The sequence below is a fragment of the Rousettus aegyptiacus genome, unplaced genomic scaffold (assembly GCF_014176215.1).
Source record: "Rousettus aegyptiacus isolate mRouAeg1 unplaced genomic scaffold, mRouAeg1.p scaffold_m13_p_1, whole genome shotgun sequence".
Classification (NCBI taxonomy): Eukaryota; Metazoa; Chordata; class Mammalia; order Chiroptera; family Pteropodidae; genus Rousettus; species Rousettus aegyptiacus.
The window spans coordinates 17,865,309-17,880,841 of NW_023416284.1; the positions used below are offsets into that span (position 1 = coordinate 17,865,309).

The 15,533-nt window shown below is 35.1% G+C and overlaps 1 protein-coding gene across 12 annotated transcripts in view; it reads left to right on the plus strand.

Moving 5' to 3' along the window:
* The window catches only part of EPB41 (erythrocyte membrane protein band 4.1), a 151,409-nt gene that overhangs the window by 18,145 nt on the left and 117,731 nt on the right, over nt 1-15,533 (plus strand). The window lies entirely within an intron of this gene.

A 15,533-nucleotide genomic window follows, 5' to 3' on the forward strand; every position in this document is an offset into this window, starting at 1 on the left:
TGGGGGAGAATTGCAGGTTTGGGGCGGTGAGGGTATTGGGTGCAGCCGCAGAGCGATTTCTTCGTGACGAGGTAGCTGGGCCGTCTGGAGAAGTCGGGCACAATCTGGGGGGCGGAGGGAGCCCCGCGAGGACTTTAAGGCCTTCCCGCCATAGTCACCCGTGTCATTAAAAAAATTCCCCAAACCCGAGGGCTCAAATGCACTCCTCTTCGTCTCCACGGTTTCCGTGACCAAAGGGTTAAATCTTTTCTCTCAGCATCGTGACCTCCTTTTTCAGTTCGCGCATCTGTCGGCTTGGAAATATTTCCTCCTGCTCGCCGGGCTGCTTTTACCTGTGGAGGGACTGGTTGGAGGCTCGCCCTCCGAGATTCATCAGCAGGCTCTTCTTCCTGGTGGGGGTTCGCCAAAACAGGATTATTCTTCCCGGGATCGGGGATGCTCTGGGAGAGAGAGAGAGCGATCTCACGTGAAACAAATTGCTGACGGATTGATTTCTGGTCATATGATAGTGACTGTCATCCTGTTGTTTCTCTAACTGTACCCTACCATAAATGACTAGTCTGTGGAGACTTGTCGGGTTTTGGCATGTATTGCTGATTAAGAGATAGTGATTTTTTTTTTTAAGAGATGCCGAGCTTTTTTTAGTAGTCTGGGTGATTTCACAGCTGTTATTTTGTTCTTTTTTTTTGTTTTTGTTTTTAGGGAAAATTGCAAGAAATGATTGTCTTGTATCTCAGAATTTATTATAGTGGATTTATACCCTTTTGAGGATAAACTGTATTCAGTGCAGTTGCTCATTACTGTTTTCTGTATTCGCAGTCCTGGCAAAAACTTCAGTTGGTTTGACCCTTTTAATCAAGCAGATATGTATATTTCCTTTATATAATTCTTCTTATCCCAGTTTTGTAAGTGTAGCATTAACTTTTTATGGAAACGACACACTTTTCATTTTCCTTTTCTGAAAATTGGAAACAATAATTTCTTTGTTAACTGTACAAATTTTGGTTTTATAAAGTAGTTTCTTGGGGTGTTATGAAAATGATCCAGTAGAGTACACAGCAGAATATCTGGCACACAGTATGTGCTCAGTAAATGAGATTTAAAAAATAGGTATAATAACTGAAATTGCCTTGGAATCAAGGTGTTATGCAGAGTGCTTTCTACAGGAAGGTTATAATTAAGGTAAAGATAGGCATTATTTATATCCCTCTGGAAACTGCAGTACAGTTCATCTTTGCCACTATTAAAAGTAAACTTACTGATAGACCCAAGCTCAGCATGCTAACCTGATTTCTTTCTTCTAGTAACAAAATGGCACTTTTTCTCTTTTATAACTGAATTCAGCCTTAGAAATAAGTATTTTAAATCTTTGGGCCTCATCACAATTTTCCCAACATTTATACCAGTGTTTTATACCAAACGTCTTATAGGTAAAACCTTGCACAATGGCCCCACTCTACCTTTCCACCTTTATTCTCCTTATTATATTTTCTAACTAAAAAGAACTACTCTGTAGTTACTCATATTATCGCATCTCTGTACCTTTGGTCATGAGGCTCTTTTTATGCTTGTCATATGTATTCCTCCTGACTTTTCAGTTTTCCTACCTTAAAAATGTTTCATATATTAGTGATTCGAGGTGTGGGGAAAAGTTCTCCATGTTGAAGGAACTTGATGGAATTTTTCATTTTGTTTTGATTTGCTTTGAGCTTCATTAGTATGGTGAGCTAGTCGAATTTAACTGGTGTTAAAAGGATTTAGGTCCTAAGTATCCCATCAATGTGTGTAACCCTGTGGTAGGTGATGGTTGATGGTAGTTTAAGAAACCTCTTAGGCTTTCATTCTTCTCAGGGCTAAGAACTCCACCATTGATAAGTTTAATGATCAGAAACTGGCCGGCAGCAAATAGACCAAGTTAATAGAAAAACTTTTATCTCTTAGGTGGGCCTCTGCTTGCCTTCTGCATCTTCTCTGTCTTGATGGTCTAAGGGCCAGCATTTCCTTAACGCTTGTTAGACACTCATATATTTATTGTGTTCAAGTAGTAGATATGGTGAATAAATCTATATTTTAAACTAGGTATATCCTCAACATAACGTATAAAATAACATGATATAATAATTTATATAATATTAAAATAATACATAGATGTTCCTCTTTGTATATTTAAAAGTGCTTTCATCTTATCTCCTTTGATTTTTTCCCTTAAGAAACACTTCTAAGCTAATATTTAAATTAACAAATGATTTTAAATGGTTCCTGTCTCCTCTAAAAAAATGGTTGTGGCATTTATGGTCTCTATATTTTTCCTGTTATTCTCTTTTATCAGGTTCATGCCTCACATGTAAAGTTCACCAGTGTGATGTTTTCTTTCGAGCAGCTTGAGTTTAGCATTTCTGGAAATTACAGAGCTAGCCTTCCATCTCATTCCTTAGTGTATGGTCTTAATTTTAAACAAATTTATATAATGGGAGATAGTATGCTTATAATGCTATTTGGTTTCCTTCCTCCTGTTCCTAAGAAAGTTGAAAAGTTAGCTTTGTTAGAAGCATTGCCTAGTAGTCAAGGGATTCTTGAATTCTCTGCAAGTACTTTGATTTGCTTACTGATAGATTGTGAGTTAAAATATGTGGTCTCTAATTTGTGATGTGAGTGATAGGGCTTGCTTCTATTGTTTTTTGAATGTACAAATACAATTTAATATTGGCGATCTGATTTTATAACTTTAGAATATCGATGGCCATCCGGAGCTTAATTTGGTTCTGAAATCAAGAGGAGCGTACATTTATACCATGGTCTGTTGTTTCCTTGTTATCTAAGAAGCACGCCTGCCCAAGTGCCGCCAGTGTGTTTTTCCACAAGTCTCATCAAATCCGTGATTGGTCACATGCATATTCAGATGCAGATTCATGCTACCACTAAAGGACTTGTTTTCTCCCCTATTGCTTGAGCACGGAATCACCTTATTTTATTTGCAAGCTAAGCAGTAATAATTCTAACAACTTTTTTCTCTGAATAAAGCCCCCAAAGATGAAACTTTAACAACTTTTTAAGAATTATAAAATAACGTAATGAATTGATCAGTTATGGGCTTTATTTATGTAGACAATCTAGAATTATTGGAAGGTAGTTGATCATTGCATTTGTATAGCTTTTAGTTAGAGAAGAGCCAGGCTCCAAATATATATGCTTTTTTTGTTGTTGTTATTTATTTAAGTTTGTTGGTATGGCAGTTGTGGCTTACCGTGTGTCTCTTATTTGAGTGGATTCATGATGTGTTCAGTAAAATGCAGTATAACAAATACTCTGGTGTACACACTGGGTTATATTAGTATTTCGATTTGTTCTGCTGCTATTAATGAATACACAGTGAGAAGAATAAAGAAAAAACCTATAGCAATGAACAGTATTCGGAAATTGAAGGCCTTAGGAGAACGTTGATATTTATTTTGAGTGCTTATCTTATTTAGAATTAACTATCTCACTGACACTACTTCAAATGTCTGTTTTAGGAAAGTTTATTGGGAGAGTTTGAATGTGATTGAAGCCTGTTTACACTTATTTTTGCTAATTATTTTTATTTAAATGGGATTGTACCCTTCTTGAGTATTCTAAAATAAATTGACTAGCTCTTCAAACTTTAAAGAAAGGCAGCATACCATGGATGTGGCCAATACAATTTAAGGAATGACTTGATTGTAGAGACTTTACAATACCCACTAATCCTCATCAGCTTTCCCCCAGTCACCAAGTAAATATGCTACCCCTAAAAGTCCCTTCTATATAAAAATTCTAGAGCCTTTCTGACATCAGGTTTATTGTATTATTTATTTAGTTATTTTTTTGTTATTTTGTTAGTGCATTTATTAAGACTAATTCTCATTTTGCAGGTATCTCTTGATTATCTCCAAGATAAATCCATATGGATTAAACTATGATTGTTTATTAAATTGCTACTTTCTCCCTTCCATGGCTGATGGCTCTATGGGTCATTTCTACCCAATTAATCTAGGTCCTTTTCTATCATTCTGAACTCTGAGGGCAGTCTCTGCTTGCAGGAATTAAAATTATGTCTGGGCTATGCAGAGTGGAGCTTGGGTAGGGTTAAAGTAATCTTGGCATAGTGGGTAGGAAGAGGCAAGATTATCTGATGGAATGGATAGGAACATTACTAAATATTTATATTGATAAGTAAGATTAGAAGAAGCAAAAGATGCTCTATTAATATTATTTAATTCCATTCTATCTGTATTTATATCTATAATTCTGTTTATTAATAGAGACAGAAACACCTCAATTTATTTTTGGAAATAGGTGGAAATAAGATAAAATAGGATATGATATGTATCCCTGTAGTTAATTGTGATTTATAAATACAACCTGGCTGCTCCTTGTGCTTTCTATCCTCTACAAAAATTATCTTAATCCAAATTAACTTTGATAGTCCCTCTAACTGGATATAACATAAACTGAGGTTTAGATACTTTCTACATTAATAGTCACTCAGAAAACTTTTATATTTTGATAATGTCTATATTAAACCATACAAAAGTTATGATAAAAGTTTTGAGTGAGAAACTCAGTGATTTAACAGCATTAAAGCATAGGGTTATTTTGAATCGGTTAAATTTAAGCCTGTGACCCACAAGTGTAATAGAAATGTATACTTTTGGTAATTTATGAATATATAGTACTATGCCAGGCTTCATTTGGGATTGCTCTTTAGCCATTATTAAATGTTTACATAAATTAAGTAACCATATTAGAATCATTTTAACACAAAGAGATTTTAACAGTATATCTTTGAGTACAAAAATCAGATATAAAGAAGTACTATTTTAATTTATATGTCAGGCATGTAGTCTAATTTACCAATTTGAAGTTCTACGTATATTCAAGTGGAAAGCGTTTCACCTTGGTGCAGATTGTTGAAATTCATCCTTCACACCTCCAGTTTTGACCATATGGACACAGGCAGATCTGTCAAGAGCTCTAAGGATTTAAGCCCTCAAATTTTACCTGCCAACCCTTTCATTGTGCAACAGGGATACATGGAAGGCTTTTTTTTTTGCTAACCACCCACTTGCTGTTTCTTGCCTTTTTATCTTTTTTAATGATTCAGAGAATTGATACTGTTGCTAACTTACTACCTGCAGAATCCTGCTCATCCTGACGGTATTATGTAATGATATGAACCTTTTGCATGGTGTCATATGATGTTGTATATATGTCCTCCCACACATGTGTCTTTAGAGTAATTTCTTTCCATCTGGTGTTGGAAATGAGCTCTTTGTGAGGTTATTTTTAAATCTTCAAGCTTTCTGGTATCCTCACTTGAAATAACATAATTACTTTTGAAGGCAAGAAAATCCACATAGTTATATTTAGTGTTTTTTCCAGTGAAAATATATACAGTATTTTATTTTAAAAATCATACCCTGTGTTCCAAATAGGCAAAATGTGTATTTTATGTTTAGATAGTCTCCAGATAATTTTGTTAGGTAGGAAATAATAAGTCAATTGTTGCCAGGTAAAGGAGAAGAAGTACTTAAGGGAAAGGCCAAGAATAAGAAAACTGTTAGAGGCAAGACATTTTAAAGATATTTTATTCTCTGAAGGTTTATGGATATCCTCTTCTGAATTCTTGCAGCATTTATTTGTTCCACACCAGATTTGTCATATCTTGTTTTATGCTGCATATAAAACTGGTATTTCCTGATGAGATTATCAATTTCTGGAGGATAGGGGGTCATTGTCATGTCTTTCATTGCCCTCCCTGTTCCCCCAAACACAAATAGTGCTTAGTACAGTAGCTAGATACATAGCATAGGGGGATACACTAGACATACAGAGATGTAGAGGGAATGTGAATTCCAAGATAATTAAGATTTAAGACCTGGGTTATAATTCTGACTGGCTTCTGATTACCTCTTTGTATATGTGTATGTTGCATGTTTTGGAAAGTAAGTTGCAGATATCATGACACTTTATTCCTAAAACACTTCGGTGTGTGTTTCTTAAGAATAAAGACATTATCCTACATAACCACAATTCCATTGTCATACCTAAGAAAATTAGTATTTCCATAATGTCAGCATTATCTAATCCATATTTTAAAAAGGCCGATGTCTTCTACTTAGCAAGATTCATCTAATAGTTCTTTTTTTCTCCAGATACTATTTTTGTTGACCAGTCCTTGCTATTTTATTATCTCTAATATAACTGTTAATGAACGCTGGTTAGCAAGAAAAAGTTAAATAGTTAATATACTCCCTTTGGTGTTTTGTAAGATTGAGAAGACCAGCGTTGGGGTTAGTGATTGCATAATGATCATAGCATAATATTTAAATAAATATACTAAAGAATATATCAGGTGGGCAAAGGAAAAGGTGTGATTTTTGTTTTTTTAAGATTTTTATTATGCCTACTATGGTAGGCAGCCTTAAGATGGCCCCCGATGATCCCTGCCTCCTGGTGTTCACACCCTTGTGTAATCCCTTCCTCTTGAACGTAGCCTGGACCTGGTGACTTATTTCTAATTAATAGAATATACCAGTGGTAGAATATCACTTTCAAGATTAGATTACAAAAGGCTATGGCTTCTGTCTTGGGCACTCTCATCGTGGACACTCTGGCCCTCTCCCTGTCATTCAGATCACCAGCTGCCATATCCTATGAATGTTCAGGCAGCCTATGGAGAGTCCCACATGGTGAGAAACCAAGGTCTGTCAGTAACTATGTGAGTGAATTTGGGAGCAGATATGAGGCCTGATAATAGCTGTTTGAGCTTGGAAACAGATTTTAGCCTTGAGATGAGTGCAAACCTGATTGACTGCTTGGCTGTAAGTTCATAAGAGATCCTGAGCCAAAGGCACCCAGCTAAGCCATGCCTGAATTCCTGACCCACAAAACAGATAATAAATGTTTGTTGTTTTAAACCACCAAATTTTGGAGGTACTTGTACAACAGCTAGCTAGCTAATACATCTACTATTTATTAATTTAATAAATATGTATAAATCATCTATTTATCAGGTACTGTCCTAAGTGCATTGAGACATACAGTGAATAAAGTAGAATAAAAGTGTCTTTTTGTGGAGCTTACCTTTTAATGGAAGAGGACAAATAATAAACAAGTATACAAATCAGGATTAAAATATAAGATTTTAGTGAAGATCAGAGAAAGCAAGTTAAGAGGACAAATGAGGGAGGTGAGGTGGATATGTTAGATAGAGTGGTCAGAGATGACTTCTCTGCTTAGGTGATTCTTGAGCAGAGCCCTGAGTGGTATCTGGAGAAGAGAATTCCAGGCAGAAGAACAACATGCACAAAGGTTAAACATGTTTGGCGTGTTTGAGCAACATTAAGTAAGCCAGTATGGCAGGATCAAAATGATCTAGGGGAAAATAGTAGGAGTCGAGTTCAGAGAGTTTGTAGATTAGAAAAAGAGCAATTCATATAGTGCCTTATTGGCTGTTCTACAGCATTTTTTTTCTAAGACGAGAATTCTGGGGAGGATTTTGTGCAGAGGAATGGCATGATCATTTATTTAATACATGTTAATTGATTATCCACAATGAGCAGAACTCTGAGTGTATGTCATCACAAAAATGTAGAAGGCATGACTTTTGTCCCAGGGATGTTTAATGATCTAGTATTAGTAGAAATGATTAGGCATGCACAAAAAACTTAGGAGTAGAGGTGTCGTGTTATAGAAAGATATAAAGTTTGGGGAAAGCGCAGACTTAACCTGGGTTAAAATTCTGGCTCTTTTACTTGGTTTAACACATTTCAGCCACTATTTGCTGGGTGGTATTATATGCCAGGTAAAATAAGAATGCTACTGTTTCTTGAAGACTTATTATGAGCCAAGCTCTGTTCTGTGTGCTTTATAGGTATGACATAGGTGTTGAAGGTGTGGGCTCCAGGGCTAGAATTCCTTGTTTTCAATTCTAGTTGTGTCACCCTTTAGCTGGTGACCTTATTCAAGTTACTTAATTTCTGTACCTTAATTTACTTGTTATATAACATGGGGATGATAAAAGATACTTACCTTTTAAGGTTGTTACGACAATTAAATGAGTTAATATATGTGAAGTATTTAGAACACTGTCTGGCCATTATTTTTGCATTTAAGCCATACCACAACCCTATGAAGTAGGTATGAAGGTGTGATTAATCTCATTTTACATTTTAAGTAGCAGGCTAAAAATTAAGTAACTTGTTCAGAGTCACACAACTAGCAACTGAAAATTGGCTTTTGAGACTGCATTCTTTACTGGTACATCTTTACTTAATATGTCCATGAGCAAGTAGGGAAGGAGAGATGTGGATGCAGACCTCTGTCAAAGCTAAAGATTTCTTAATGGTTGTGATCTCGTTAAAGTGCTTTTCTATGCCTCAGTTTCCTCTTCCGTAAAATGAGGATAATACCCACATTTCACAAAATATATGGAATAACAAATAAAAATACACTTTGCAGGATGCCTGTCAGATATGGATACTCAATAAATGTTACTTCCCTTTGATAAAATCTGTCCTCATGGAGATGGAGATTCTTTGGTTAAGAATAATTTTTGCATTTTGACCCATACCTTTTTCTACTTAAATTGGATATGTATGTGTTGATATGATTATTGTATATAAATAAATATAGCTATATAGAAATATACTATATGGTTTTGTCTAGTGGTGATCTTTGGATTTGATTCAGACATTTTTAAGACTGTGTGTCTAAAGACCCATTTCACAGCAACTCTGTCTTCTTGCTTTATTTCCGGGTTGGTAGGACACAGTCATGTGGCTGATGTCCCCATTGATGCTTTGATCTTTTGCAGCAGATGTGAAAGTAAACACACAGAGTTGAAAAACAGGAAGGGGTTTGGCTAATGTTCGTTGAGAGGATATTTTCGCAGAACTTGTACATAAGCCACCTGAAATCTGAAGTGCCTTGGATCTTTGTGACATTCAGCAGATACAAAAAGATATAAATTGTCACAAAGTAAATAAGAAAATCAAATGATTTTACTGTAAATTCATAAATTTGCATATATTTTTTGCATTTAAACATATTGGAGAAGTGAGATAGTTTGTTCCCTTTTTGTTTGAAACAGAGAACTGATGTATAACTTTATAGTCATCACAATTCTGGGTTCTTTTTACTTATGGAATAATTTTTCAATAAGGAAATGAGTTCTTTGTTGTTGTTGGATAGCTGTTCTGATTTTATACTTGAACTTTTTCAAAAGCTAAAACTTAAGCCTCATTTTTCAACATGGCTCTTGTCTTCGTTCCTAAAGAAGGGAATTAACACATATCGAATGCTAGCTATATATATCAGGTGCTACTCTCCACATATGCTAAGTGCATATATTAAATTTAAATATTTCCATCTTTGATATTCAGTCCACAGTGAGTTTATATGCTTTGGCGAAATCCCTCCCTTTCCTTTCTCTTCCTCTTTCCCTCACCCTCCCTTTCTCTCTCCCTTTCTTCCTTTGCCCTCCTTCTCGTAAATGATTCTCTCCCATATTTTTGCTGACTAGTTTTCTATTAATAGTATTTCAGAGGCAGTGTGATATAGCAGCCAATAAGAATATCGATTTTGGAACCAGATAGTCCTGGGTTTACAATAAGGTTAATTTTCGATAGGATAAAACTGCTTTCTAGCTTAATAAATAAAAGTCAGGATCCTCCAGAATTGGCTATAGAAGGAGGTTTCGCACATGGGGTGGTATAATTGGAGCTCATAGCAAGGACTGTTGTTCCCAAAGATTCACCTTCCCCTGGGGAATCCCTTGCTGACATCGGGGGTGTTGCTTTCTCTTCAATTTTCTGTCCCAGAGGTGAGTCTTCTCTTAATACTTATGTAGTACACAGCTGAGACCGGACTGGAACATTTAGTACTTTACTAAAGTCTCAGAGATGCGAAAGGGAAATAAGCACAGAGTTACTAGTATGTTTTTATATAACCTGGTCCACAAGATAGAACTCTTCAGTTTGTGGTCTTCTATTGGGATACATCTCTTCTCGACCTCCACACTTTTCAGTGGCAGAAACCGTCTCTAACTCTTGTATACTTGGGAGTGGCTCCAGCATGTCCACGTTGCTCTCAACCCAAAGAAGGCCCAGAAAAAAAGAGGTTCTCTATCTTGCCAGCCTATGGTTATGTCTGAGAGAGGACCCACTTCTTGCTTGTGATCAACACCAGGTCTACACAACCCTTAAGGGAGCCCACGGTTACCAATTGAGTGGCTAATTCCCATTCACAGAAGAGAAACAAACAGTAGAGGGGTTTTGGGGTAGAGATGGGAGGGTGGCTCCCTTTTAATCATTTACCCCAGATCATGCAATCTTTAATCAGTAATTTGTCTTAAAATAGTTCAGTAATTTGTCTTAAAATAGCTCTCAATAAGTATTTCCTCCCCATTCTTTGATTCTTAATACCATTTGATACCTAAGGAACTACACTTTAGTTTGTTGTAATTTTATCTCAGAGTTTTGTTTGAGGAGACCCTAGCATTTAATCAGGTCCAAAGTTTGGCTGAGAACAGTGATGATAAACAGCTTGGTGTGATCAAGGTGGAACAGCTGATGCCCTGACCAGACAGAGTTTGAATGTTAAAGGAGCTATCACAGATTGTTAATTCCGGAAGGGGATATAGAACTAGGCTATTGATACAAGGTTCCTAGACTCGTTTCTAAGATAGGAAAAGAGTAATAGGGTCAAAGAACTTTGTAGTCTAGCTATACATATCAGGTGCTATTGATAGCCCTGGTTTAGAATCCTGGCTCTGATACTGATTAACTGTGTGCATTTAGGCAAGTTACTTATCCTCCCTATTTCTCAGTTTCTTTATCTGTTAATTTATACAACATTTAACATGGTGACCTACCTTTTAGAATTGCTGAAAAGATTAAAATAACATATAATACGCTTAACATAGTGCCTAGCACATAGTGGGTACTAACTGAATAATAACTAATTATTATTATTTTAAAACCCATCTTGTACTTGATTTATATATGTTCTGACATTGGCTTTTTATTTTTTTTTAAAAAGAAACTTTATTGAGATACAATTAACATAGCATACAATTTACTCATTTAAAATGTACAAATCAGTGTTTTCTACAGTGTTCACAGGGTTGTGCAGCCATCACCTCAATCTAATTTTAGAACATTTTTTGTCACTCCGAAAGAAACTCCATACCCATTAGCAGTCAATCCCCATTTCCTACCCTACAACCCCAGCACTAGGCAACCATTAACTACCTCGTATCTTTATAGATTTGCCTGTTCTGGACATTTCATATAAATGGAATCACATAATATATGGCCTTTTGTGATTGGCTTCTTTCACTTAGGGATAGAATTTCCAGGGTTCATCTATATGGTGGCAAGTATCAACAGCTCTTTCCTTTTATTGCTGAATAACGTTCCATTATATGGTTACACCACATTTTATTTATCTATTCATCAGCTGATGGACATTTGCATTGCTTCTACTTTTTGATTTATGAATAATGCTGCTGTGAACATTCATGTACCAGTTTTTGTGTGAACATATGTTTTCATTTTTCCTGAGTATATGAATAGGAGTGAAATTGTTGGGTCATATGGTATCTCTATATTAACATTTTGATGATTTCCTTGGTTATTTTTTAATCATTTTTTTCTCTTTGATTCCGTGGTCTTCTGTTTTCTGTCAGCTATCTCTACTTTTACCAACAGCTGCTGAACTATTTGTGATTATGTTCTTATTGTTTAGCTGCTTAAATAGATAATCTCATTGCAAATGAATCTCTTTTCTATAGATAACACTATCAGTCCATGAGATGTTCTTTTCCATTTTACCACCTTTTCATCACTGTTATTTTTCTCTGGCTGAATCCAGTTTTAAGAAATAAAAGTTCTAATAAATAAATAAATGAATAAAAATTCTAAATAAAACTCCACTGAAATTCAATTTATGCCTTGGTATACTGTACTTGATTATGAATAATACCCAAGATCTTTGATAGAGGGAGAAATCTTTAAGCAGGTCTTTAATATAATGATATTAAAAGTAAGAGGCAAGTTAAATTATTCCATCAATATTCAAAATGCTTAATAGAAAGAAAAAGAATACAAAATTATGAATATAAAATTAGAGATGAAAAATATTTAGAATGAGACAAATTACAACAAATTACATATTTTAAAAAGCTGAAAAATATCGCAAATGTCATAACATTCAGAAAAATAGCATAACATTAAAATAACTGCCTGTTACACTGCTATAATTTTTTCCTATATTTTTTGTCTTCTAAAGATTTTCGTATTATGACTGTAATATCACTTCTTTTTATAGAGAAAATAGAAAGATAATTCAATCTTTTCTTTACCTTGTGACCTTGGCAGGGACCAGTACAAATGAGGTGCTGAAGCTTGCTTCTTTAGTTTCACAGCAAATTTACTTTTGCATAGTAAATAATTATTGATTGTAGTTGTTTATTATTATAGGTTACTTCTTGTGAATCACTTTCTTGTGTTTAATGTTCAATTTTAAATTTATTTGTATACTTTTCCGTAATATCTTTTCTTCCAGTAGTGTACAGTAATAGTTATAGTTGACTGCCAAAAGCTTTTTAAAGAAACATCCCCCACCCCCAAATGCAGATATTTTCTTTCCCAAATAGTTTGCATTAGTGTGAATGTAGGGATAAAAAACAGGCCAAACCTAAATTTGATAGAGCTATATATATTTTTCAGCCCAAGATGTCTCCTCTGTTCAGTTTCAGATTAGTCTATTTTTTTCAGGCCCTTAAGTACATTTACTCTTTTATGTCAACTTTAATTCTGTTTATCTCTTCTTCTGGTATTAGAGTAAGCCAAATACAGTATTAAAAGACCATATGCTCTGCAAATCACTTAGAAGTAAATTTGCTCCATGACAGTGTGACCCTGGTATCTTATCATTAATATTATTGATCATTTGCAGTTTTATTTTTGGGTTGACTTTTTGGTGTGTCTTGGGGGCAAGGGGATAGGGAGGGGAAACACTATGATTAGATTTTTACAGTTATTTAATTTTGAGGTATAATATACTTATGATTAAATGCACAAATCTTAAAGTTAACAGTGAGTTTTGATGAGTGCATATGTTTGTGTAACGCACATCTATCAAGCTGTAGAAGAACATGATATAGAGCAATGGTTTTAAAACTCTGGTTTGCATTAGGATCACCCATATTGAAGCCTTGCAAAGGTAGCACAGAAAGTTCTCATACCCTTTACCCAGCTTTCCATTATGTTAACATCTATCAAATGTAACATTGGTACAATACTATCAATAACTACAGACTTTATTTTACTTTCCCCAGTTTTTCCACTATTGTTTTTTCTTCTGTTCCAGGGTTCAATCTAGGATACCACATTGGATTAATGGTTAGGTCTTTCTTAGTCTCCTCTAATCTGTGAGTTTTTCAGTCTCTCCTTGGCCTTTCATGACCTTGATACTTGTGAAAAGTACTGGCCAGGTATTTTGTAGAATATCCCTCAATTTGAGTCTGTCTGATTTTTTTCATGATTAGATAGGTTGTGCATTTTGGAGAAGCATACCATTGAGGTGATATGTCCTCATGGGATATGTGATATCAATAATTATTATTGGTAAAAGGGTTATTTGCCACGTTACTAATTTTTTTCCTTTTCATACTTTTGTCTTAAGAAGAAAGTCACTAAGACCAGTCTGCATTCAAGGTGGAGAGAATTAAGCCTCATCTCCTAGAAAAGACGGTGTGAAAAAATTTATGCATATATATTAAAACCACCACAGTAATTGATAAATATTTTGGAGGAGATACTTTGAAGCTATGCAGTTATCATCTTTCTTTAAAGTTTTACAGACTAATTTTTATCTTCGACAAGGATCTTGCCTGCAACAGTTATTACTGTGGAGGGCTTTAAAAAACCAATTATTGGGCCCTATCCCTAGAGTTTCGGATTCAGTAGGTGTGTAGCAGAGTTTGAGAATGCATTTCTAACTAGTCCCCAATGATGCCAGTTGGTCTGGGGACTTGAGAACCACTGATAATAGAACATTATCTTAATCTCAGCAAGTTCCCTCACATCCTTCCCTGTTAATCCCTGCCTACCCACCCTCTTCATGCGGCAACCACTGTTTTGATTTTTATGTAATTACATTATGAGCATACTGAATCTCTTTTTAGGAAAGCTCAACTTAGGAAAATTCAAATTTATTTATTTATTTAAGAGACATTTTATTATTAGTTTTAAGTATACAGTACGTTGGTTAGACATTTATATAGTTTATAAAATGATCCCCCTGATTGTTCTTTCTCTCCTCTGGCTCTATACCTATTACATTAATGCTGACTGCATTCTCTTTGCCATACTCCCCATCCCTGTACCATCTATCAATCACGAATTTGTACTTCTTTAACTCTTCACCCCTTTCTCCCAGCCCTGCAACCCCATAAAAATTCAAATTTTTAAAAAGATAAATTAGGGAGAATTGATTTTTATCAAGAAAGTATGCTTTTTCTTCTAAAAACTTATAGTTGTATGTGACATATCTTACACTGCCTTGTATACATTTTATCTGTATATATTTCTCACTGTATTGTAAATTTAAGTGTGGGGACTTAGTCTTCTACCTTGTCATATTCCTTATTGCACCTGCAAATCTTAGACATGGTCAATATGGATGACTGATCAGTTAAAAAAATCTTTTTTGTTTGTTTTTGTTTCCCTTGCTCTTATTATTACTAAACTTTAAAATGTCCAAGTGATTTCTCATTTATGTTTCTATTCTACTTTATTTTTAACCATCTAGAAAGCAGGTATGACAAAGGATAAATTAATGATTCCCATCAGAGACAATATTCTATGGTAAAATTGTTACCAAGACAGACTGGTTTCACTTTAGTGTATAAAAAGTAACCCTTTTACATATTGAGAAACTCTGCCTTTTTCTCTGTATTTCATCTTTTATTTCTCTAATATTTTACCTATTTTTAGAGATTCAACTATTACTTGAAGCAGTTGACTCCATGATCTGTGTTTTCCAACCCTGACACCCATGTTCCAATTCTGTCTTTTCATTGTTAGATAACTCCTTTGGATATTTTATGTCATCACCTCTCTCTACCATTCGCCTAACCGGTATCTTATTCTTTGCTAGTCGCTGTACTAGAAATGAGGATTTTAGAGATGAACAAGACACAGTTCCCACCCCCAAGGAAACTACCAAAGTGGGAATAGCTTTGTAAGGAGATATGTACAGAATATTATGGATTATGGAGAAAAAGCACTAAAGGAAATCAGATTCTACTAAAGGCAAGGGAGTGGTGAGGAAGGGGTGGGGGCAGGTTTTACCAGAGGGAGTTACTCCTGAGTAGATTCTCAAGGACACATGGGAATTAGCCAGTGTGATTGGGAAGGAGTGTGTATGAAGAACTTTTCGGACAGACAGACTGTAAGTACAAAGGCATGAAAAGGTGAAACATGTCTGGAGAACTTTGAGTAATT